The sequence below is a fragment of the Alosa sapidissima genome, chromosome 4, assembly GCF_018492685.1.
Source record: "Alosa sapidissima isolate fAloSap1 chromosome 4, fAloSap1.pri, whole genome shotgun sequence".
NCBI lineage: Eukaryota > Metazoa > Chordata > Actinopteri > Clupeiformes > Clupeidae > Alosa > Alosa sapidissima.
The window spans coordinates 439965-449196 of record NC_055960.1 but is presented as its reverse complement, the minus strand read 5'-3'; positions in this window follow the sequence as shown (position 1 = coordinate 449196).

Sequence of the window (9232 nt, the reverse complement as noted above, 5' to 3'; positions counted from 1 at the left end):
TCAATTATTGTCCAAATTATTTTTATTTCACATCTAGACATGTGAAATGTATGAAGTATGGCAAAAAAGTGAAAAAAAAATTGGTTTGATTTTTTCGTACTTTTCAGATTTTCTTAGTTTTCATTTAAGGTCCGTGGTCAGGAAAAAAGACAGATTTTTGAAAAATTTAAAAATCTGTCAATTATTGTCCAAATCATTTTTATTTCACATCTAGACATGTGAAATGTATGAACTCTGGCAAAAAAAGTGAAAAAAAATTGGTTTGATTTTTTCGTACTTTTCAGATTTTCTTAGTTTTCATTTAAGGTCCGTGGTCAGGAAAAAAGACAGATTTTTGAAAAATTTAAAAATCTGTCAATTATTGTCCAAATCATTTTTATTTCACATCTAGACATGTGAAATGTATGAACTCTGGCAAAAAAAGTGAAAAAAAATTGGTTTGATTTTTTCGTACTTTTCAGATTTTCTTAGTTTTCATTTAAGGTCCGTGGTCAGGAAAAAAGACAGATTTTTGAAAAATGTAAAAATCTGTCAATTATTGTCCAAATTATTTTTATTTCACATCTAGACATGTGAAATGTATGAACTATGGCAAAAAAAGTGAAAAAAAAATTGGTCTGATTTTTTCGTACTTTTCAGATTTTTTTAATTTTCGCGGTCAGGATGAGAGAAAGTTTTTTTTTTTACAAATTTCAAAATCTGTCAGATATTGTTCAAATTATTTTTTATTTCACATCTAGACATGTGAAATGTATGAACTATGGAAAAAAAAGTGAAAAAAAAATTGGTCTGAATTTTTCGTACTTTTCAGATTTTTTTAATTTTCGCGGTCAGGATGAGAGAAAGTTTTTTTTTTTACAAATTTCAAAATCTGTCAGATATTGTTCAAATTATTTTTTATTTCACATCTAGACATGTGAAATGTATGAACTATGGCAAAAAAAGTGAAAGAAATTTGGTTTGATTTTTTCGTACTTTTCAGATTTTCTTAGTTTTCATTTAAGGTCCGTGGTCAGGAAAAAAGACAGATTTTTGAAAAATTTAAAAATCTGTCAATTATTGTCCAAATTATTTTTATTTCACATCTAGACATGTGAAATGTATGAAGTATGGCAAAAAAGTGAAAAAAAAATTGGTTTGATTTTTTCGTACTTTTCAGATTTTCTTAGTTTTCATTTAAGGTCCGTGGTCAGGAAAAAAGACAGATTTTTGAAAAATTTAAAAATCTGTCAATTATTGTCCAAATTATTTTTATTTCACATCTAGACATGTGAAATGTATGAACTATGGCAAAAAAAGTGAAAAAAAAATTGGTCTGATTTTTTCGTACTTTTCAGATTTTTTTAATTTTCGCGGTCAGGATGAGAGAAAGTTTTTTTTTTTACAAATTTCAAAATCTGTCAGATATTGTTCAAATTATTTTTTATTTCACATCTAGACATGTGAAATGTATGAACTATGGCAAAAAAAGTGAAAGAAATTTGGTTTGATTTTTTCGTACTTTTCAGATTTTCTTAGTTTTCATTTAAGGTCCGTGGTCAGGAAAAAAGACAGATTTTTGAAAAATGTAAAAATCTGTCAATTATTGTCCAAATTATTTTTATTTCACATCTAGACATGTGAAATGTATGAACTATGGCAAAAAAAGTGAAAAAAAAATTGGTCTGAATTTTTCGTACTTTTCAGATTTCTTTAATTTTCGCGGTCAGGATGAGAGAAAGTTTTTTTTTTTACAAATTTCAAAATCTGTCAGATATTGTTCAAATTATTTTTTATTTCATGTCTAGACATGTGAAGTGCATGAACTATGGCAAAAAAAGTGAAAAAAAAATTGGTCTGAATTTTTCGTACTTTTCAGATTTTTTTAATTTTCGCGGTCAGGATGAGAGAAAGTTTTTTTTTTTACAAATTTCAAAATCTGTCAGATATTGTTCAAATTATTTTTTATTTCATGTCTAGACATGTGAAGTGCATGAACTATGGTAAAAAAAGTGAAAAAAAAATTGGTTTGATTTTTTCGTACTTTTCAGATTTTTTTAATTTTCGCGGTCAGGATGAGAGAAAGTTTTTTTTTTTACAAATTTCAAAATCTGTCAGATATTGTTCAAATTATTTTTTATTTCACATCTAGACATGTGAAATGTATGAACTATGGCAAAAAAAGTGAAAGAAATTTGGTTTGATTTTTTCGTACTTTTCAGATATTCTTAGTTTTCATTTAAGGTCCGTGGTCAGGAAAAAAGACAGATTTTTGAAAAATTTAAAAATCTGTCAATTATTGTCCAAATTATTTTTATTTCACATCTAGACATGTGAAATGTATGAAGTATGGCAAAAAAGTGAAAAAAAAATTGGTTTGATTTTTTCGTACTTTTCAGATTTTCTTAGTTTTCATTTAAGGTCCGTGGTCAGGAAAAAAGACAGATTTTTGAAAAATTTAAAAATCTGTCAATTATTGTCCAAATCATTTTTATTTCACATCTAGACATGTGAAATGTATGAACTCTGGCAAAAAAAGTGAAAAAAAATTGGTTTGATTTTTTCGTACTTTTCAGATTTTCTTAGTTTTCATTTAAGGTCCGTGGTCAGGAAAAAAAATTTAAAAATCTGTCAATTATTGTCCAAATTATTTTTATTTCACATCTAGACATGTGAAATGTATGAAGTATGGCAAAAAAGTGAAAAAAAAATTGGTTTGATTTTTTCGTACTTTTCAGATTTTCTTAGTTTTCATTTAAGGTCCGTGGTCAGGAAAAAAGACAGATTTTTGAAAAATTTAAAAATCTGTCAATTATTGTCCAAATTATTTTTATTTCACATCTAGACATGTGAAATGTATGAAGTATGGCAAAAAAGTGAAAAAAAAATTGGTTTGATTTTTTCGTACTTTTCAGATTTTCTTAGTTTTCATTTAAGGTCCGTGGTCAGGAAAAAAGACAGATTTTTGAAAAATTTAAAAATCTGTCAATTATTGTCCAAATTATTTTTATTTCACATCTAGACATGTGAAATGTATGAACTATGGCAAAAAAAGTGAAAAAAAAATTGGTCTGATTTTTTCGTACTTTTCAGATTTTTTTAATTTTCGCGGTCAGGATGAGAGAAAGTTTTTTTTTTTACAAATTTCAAAATCTGTCAGATATTGTTCAAATTATTTTTTATTTCACATCTAGACATGTGAAATGTATGAACTATGGCAAAAAAAGTGAAAGAAATTTGGTTTGATTTTTTCGTACTTTTCAGATTTTCTTAGTTTTCATTTAAGGTCCGTGGTCAGGAAAAAAGACAGATTTTTGAAAAATGTAAAAATCTGTCAATTATTGTCCAAATTATTTTTATTTCACATCTAGACATGTGAAATGTATGAACTATGGCAAAAAAAGTGAAAAAAAAATTGGTCTGAATTTTTCGTACTTTTCAGATTTTTTTAATTTTCGCGGTCAGGATGAGAGAAAGTTTTTTTTTTTACAAATTTCAAAATCTGTCAGATATTGTTCAAATTATTTTTTATTTCATGTCTAGACATGTGAAGTGCATGAACTATGGCAAAAAAAGTGAAAAAAAAATTGGTCTGAATTTTTCGTACTTTTCAGATTTTTTTAATTTTCGCGGTCAGGATGAGAGAAAGTTTTTTTTTTTACAAATTTCAAAATCTGTCAGATATTGTTCAAATTATTTTTTATTTCATGTCTAGACATGTGAAGTGCATGAACTATGGCAAAAAAAGTGAAAAAAAAATTGGTTTGATTTTTTCGTACTTTTCAGATTTTTTTAATTTTCGCGGTCAGGATGAGAGAAAGTTTTTTTTTTTACAAATTTCAAAATCTGTCAGATATTGTTCAAATTATTTTTTATTTCACATCTAGACATGTGAAATGTATGAACTATGGCAAAAAAAGTGAAAGAAATTTGGTTTGATTTTTTCGTACTTTTCAGATATTCTTAGTTTTCATTTAAGGTCCGTGGTCAGGAAAAAAGACAGATTTTTGAAAAATTTAAAAATCTGTCAATTATTGTCCAAATTATTTTTATTTCACATCTAGACATGTGAAATGTATGAAGTATGGCAAAAAAGTGAAAAAAAAATTGGTTTGATTTTTTCGTACTTTTCAGATTTTCTTAGTTTTCATTTAAGGTCCGTGGTCAGGAAAAAAGACAGATTTTTGAAAAATTTAAAAATCTGTCAATTATTGTCCAAATCATTTTTATTTCACATCTAGACATGTGAAATGTATGAACTCTGGCAAAAAAAGTGAAAAAAAATTGGTTTGATTTTTTCGTACTTTTCAGATTTTCTTAGTTTTCATTTAAGGTCCGTGGTCAGGAAAAAAGACAGATTTTTGAAAAATTTAAAAATCTGTCAATTATTGTCCAAATCATTTTTATTTCACATCTAGACATGTGAAATGTATGAACTCTGGCAAAAAAAGTGAAAAAAAATTGGTTTGATTTTTTCGTACTTTTCAGATTTTCTTAGTTTTCATTTAAGGTCCGTGGTCAGGAAAAAAGACAGATTTTTGAAAAATGTAAAAATCTGTCAATTATTGTCCAAATTATTTTTATTTCACATCTAGACATGTGAAATGTATGAACTATGGCAAAAAAAGTGAAAAAAAAATTGGTCTGATTTTTTCGTACTTTTCAGATTTTTTTAATTTTCGCGGTCAGGATGAGAGAAAGTTTTTTTTTTTACAAATTTCAAAATCTGTCAGATATTGTTCAAATTATTTTTTATTTCACATCTAGACATGTGAAATGTATGAACTATGGCAAAAAAAGTGAAAGAAATTTGGTTTGATTTTTTCGTACTTTTCAGATTTTCTTAGTTTTCATTTAAGGTCCGTGGTCAGGAAAAAAGACAGATTTTTGAAAAATTTAAAAATCTGTCAATTATTGTCCAAATTATTTTTATTTCACATCTAGACATGTGAAATGTATGAAGTATGGCAAAAAAGTGAAAAAAAAATTGGTTTGATTTTTTCGTACTTTTCAGATTTTCTTAGTTTTCATTTAAGGTCCGTGGTCAGGAAAAAAGACAGATTTTTGAAAAATTTAAAAATCTGTCAATTATTGTCCAAATTATTTTTATTTCACATCTAGACATGTGAAATGTATGAACTATGGCAAAAAAAGTGAAAAAAAAATTGGTCTGATTTTTTCGTACTTTTCAGATTTTTTTAATTTTCGCGGTCAGGATGAGAGAAAGTTTTTTTTTTTACAAATTTCAAAATCTGTAAGATATTGTTCAAATTATTTTTTATTTCACATCTAGACATGTGAAATGTATGAACTATGGCAAAAAAAGTGAAAGAAATTTGGTTTGATTTTTTCGTACTTTTCAGATTTTCTTAGTTTTCATTTAAGGTCCGTGGTCAGGAAAAAAGACAGATTTTTGAAAAATGTAAAAATCTGTCAATTATTGTCCAAATTATTTTTATTTCACATCTAGACATGTGAAATGTATGAACTATGGCAAAAAAAGTGAAAAAAAAATTGGTCTGAATTTTTCGTACTTTTCAGATTTTTTTAATTTTCGCGGTCAGGATGAGAGAAAGTTTTTTTTTTTACAAATTTCAAAATCTGTCAGATATTGTTCAAATTATTTTTTATTTCATGTCTAGACATGTGAAGTGCATGAACTATGGCAAAAAAAGTGAAAAAAAAATTGGTTTGATTTTTTCGTACTTTTCAGATTTTTTTAATTTTCGCGGTCAGGATGAGAGAAAGTTTTTTTTTTTACAAATTTCAAAATCTGTCAGATATTGTTCAAATTATTTTTTATTTCACATCTAGACATGTGAAATGTATGAACTATGGAAAAAAAAGTGAAAAAAAAATTGGTCTGAATTTTTCGTACTTTTCAGATTTTTTTAATTTTCGCGGTCAGGATGAGAGAAAGTTTTTTTTTTTACAAATTTCAAAATCTGTCAGATATTGTTCAAATTATTTTTTATTTCACATCTAGAAATGTGAAATGTATGAACTATGGCAAAAAAAGTGAAAGAAATTTGGTTTGATTTTTTCGTACTTTTCAGATATTCTTAGTTTTCATTTAAGGTCCGTGGTCAGGAAAAAAGACAGATTTTTGAAAAATTTAAAAATCTGTCAATTATTGTCCAAATTATTTTTATTTCACATCTAGACATGTGAAATGTATGAAGTATGGCAAAAAAGTGAAAAAAAAATTGGTTTGATTTTTTCGTACTTTTCAGATTTTCTTAGTTTTCATTTAAGGTCCGTGGTCAGGAAAAAAGACAGATTTTTGAAAAATTTAAAAATCTGTCAATTATTGTCCAAATTATTTTTATTTCACATCTAGACATGTGAAATGTATGAACTATGGCAAAAAAAGTGAAAAAAAAATTGGTCTGATTTTTTCGTACTTTTCAGATTTTTTTAATTTTCGCGGTCAGGATGAGAGAAAGTTTTTTTTTTTACAAATTTCAAAATCTGTCAGATATTGTTCAAATTATTTTTTATTTCACATCTAGACATGTGAAATGTATGAACTATGGCAAAAAAAGTGAAAGAAATTTGGTTTGATTTTTTCGTACTTTTCAGATTTTCTTAGTTTTCATTTAAGGTCCGTGGTCAGGAAAAAAGACAGATTTTTGAAAAATGTAAAAATCTGTCAATTATTGTCCAAATTATTTTTATTTCACATCTAGACATGTGAAATGTATGAACTATGGCAAAAAAAGTGAAAAAAAAATTGGTCTGAATTTTTCGTACTTTTCAGATTTTTTTAATTTTCGCGGTCAGGATGAGAGAAAGTTTTTTTTTTTACAAATTTCAAAATCTGTCAGATATTGTTCAAATTATTTTTTATTTCATGTCTAGACATGTGAAGTGCATGAACTATGGCAAAAAAAGTGAAAAAAAAATTGGTCTGAATTTTTCGTACTTTTCAGATTTTTTTAATTTTCGCGGTCAGGATGAGAGAAAGTTTTTTTTTTTACAAATTTCAAAATCTGTCAGATATTGTTCAAATTATTTTTTATTTCATGTCTAGACATGTGAAGTGCATGAACTATGGCAAAAAAAGTGAAAAAAAAATTGGTTTGATTTTTTCGTACTTTTCAGATTTTTTTAATTTTCGCGGTCAGGATGAGAGAAAGTTTTTTTTTTTACAAATTTCAAAATCTGTCAGATATTGTTCAAATTATTTTTTATTTCACATCTAGACATGTGAAATGTATGAACTATGGCAAAAAAAGTGAAAGAAATTTGGTTTGATTTTTTCGTACTTTTCAGATATTCTTAGTTTTCATTTAAGGTCCGTGGTCAGGAAAAAAGACAGATTTTTGAAAAATTTAAAAATCTGTCAATTATTGTCCAAATTATTTTTATTTCACATCTAGACATGTGAAATGTATGAAGTATGGCAAAAAAGTGAAAAAAAAATTGGTTTGATTTTTTCGTACTTTTCAGATTTTCTTAGTTTTCATTTAAGGTCCGTGGTCAGGAAAAAAGACAGATTTTTGAAAAATTTAAAAATCTGTCAATTATTGTCCAAATCATTTTTATTTCACATCTAGACATGTGAAATGTATGAACTCTGGCAAAAAAAGTGAAAAAAAATTGGTTTGATTTTTTCGTACTTTTCAGATTTTCTTAGTTTTCATTTAAGGTCCGTGGTCAGGAAAAAAGACAGATTTTTGAAAAATTTAAAAATCTGTCAATTATTGTCCAAATCATTTTTATTTCACATCTAGACATGTGAAATGTATGAACTCTGGCAAAAAAAGTGAAAAAAAATTGGTTTGATTTTTTCGTACTTTTCAGATTTTCTTAGTTTTCATTTAAGGTCCGTGGTCAGGAAAAAAGACAGATTTTTGAAAAATGTAAAAATCTGTCAATTATTGTCCAAATTATTTTTATTTCACATCTAGACATGTGAAATGTATGAACTATGGCAAAAAAAGTGAAAAAAAAATTGGTCTGATTTTTTCGTACTTTTCAGATTTTTTTAATTTTCGCGGTCAGGATGAGAGAAAGTTTTTTTTTTTACAAATTTCAAAATCTGTCAGATATTGTTCAAATTATTTTTTATTTCACATCTAGACATGTGAAATGTATGAACTATGGCAAAAAAAGTGAAAGAAATTTGGTTTGATTTTTTCGTACTTTTCAGATTTTCTTAGTTTTCATTTAAGGTCCGTGGTCAGGAAAAAAGACAGATTTTTGAAAAATTTAAAAATCTGTCAATTATTGTCCAAATTATTTTTATTTCACATCTAGACATGTGAAATGTATGAAGTATGGCAAAAAAGTGAAAAAAAAATTGGTTTGATTTTTTCGTACTTTTCAGATTTTCTTAGTTTTCATTTAAGGTCCGTGGTCAGGAAAAAAGACAGATTTTTGAAAAATTTAAAAATCTGTCAATTATTGTCCAAATTATTTTTATTTCACATCTAGACATGTGAAATGTATGAACTATGGCAAAAAAAGTGAAAAAAAAATTGGTCTGATTTTTTCGTACTTTTCAGATTTTTTTAATTTTCGCGGTCAGGATGAGAGAAAGTTTTTTTTTTTACAAATTTCAAAATCTGTAAGATATTGTTCAAATTATTTTTTATTTCACATCTAGACATGTGAAATGTATGAACTATGGCAAAAAAAGTGAAAGAAATTTGGTTTGATTTTTTCGTACTTTTCAGATTTTCTTAGTTTTCATTTAAGGTCCGTGGTCAGGAAAAAAGACAGATTTTTGAAAAATGTAAAAATCTGTCAATTATTGTCCAAATTATTTTTATTTCACATCTAGACATGTGAAATGTATGAACTATGGCAAAAAAAGTGAAAAAAAAATTGGTCTGAATTTTTCGTACTTTTCAGATTTTTTTAATTTTCGCGGTCAGGATGAGAGAAAGTTTTTTTTTTTACAAATTTCAAAATCTGTCAGATATTGTTCAAATTATTTTTTATTTCATGTCTAGACATGTGAAGTGCATGAACTATGGCAAAAAAAGTGAAAAAAAAATTGGTTTGATTTTTTCGTACTTTTCAGATTTTTTTAATTTTCGCGGTCAGGATGAGAGAAAGTTTTTTTTTTTACAAATTTCAAAATCTGTCAGATATTGTTCAAATTATTTTTTATTTCACATCTAGACATGTGAAATGTATGAACTATGGAAAAAAAAGTGAAAAAAAAATTGGTCTGAATTTTTCGTACTTTTCAGATTTTTTTAATTTTCGCGGTCAGGATGAGAGAAAGTTTTTTTTTTTACAA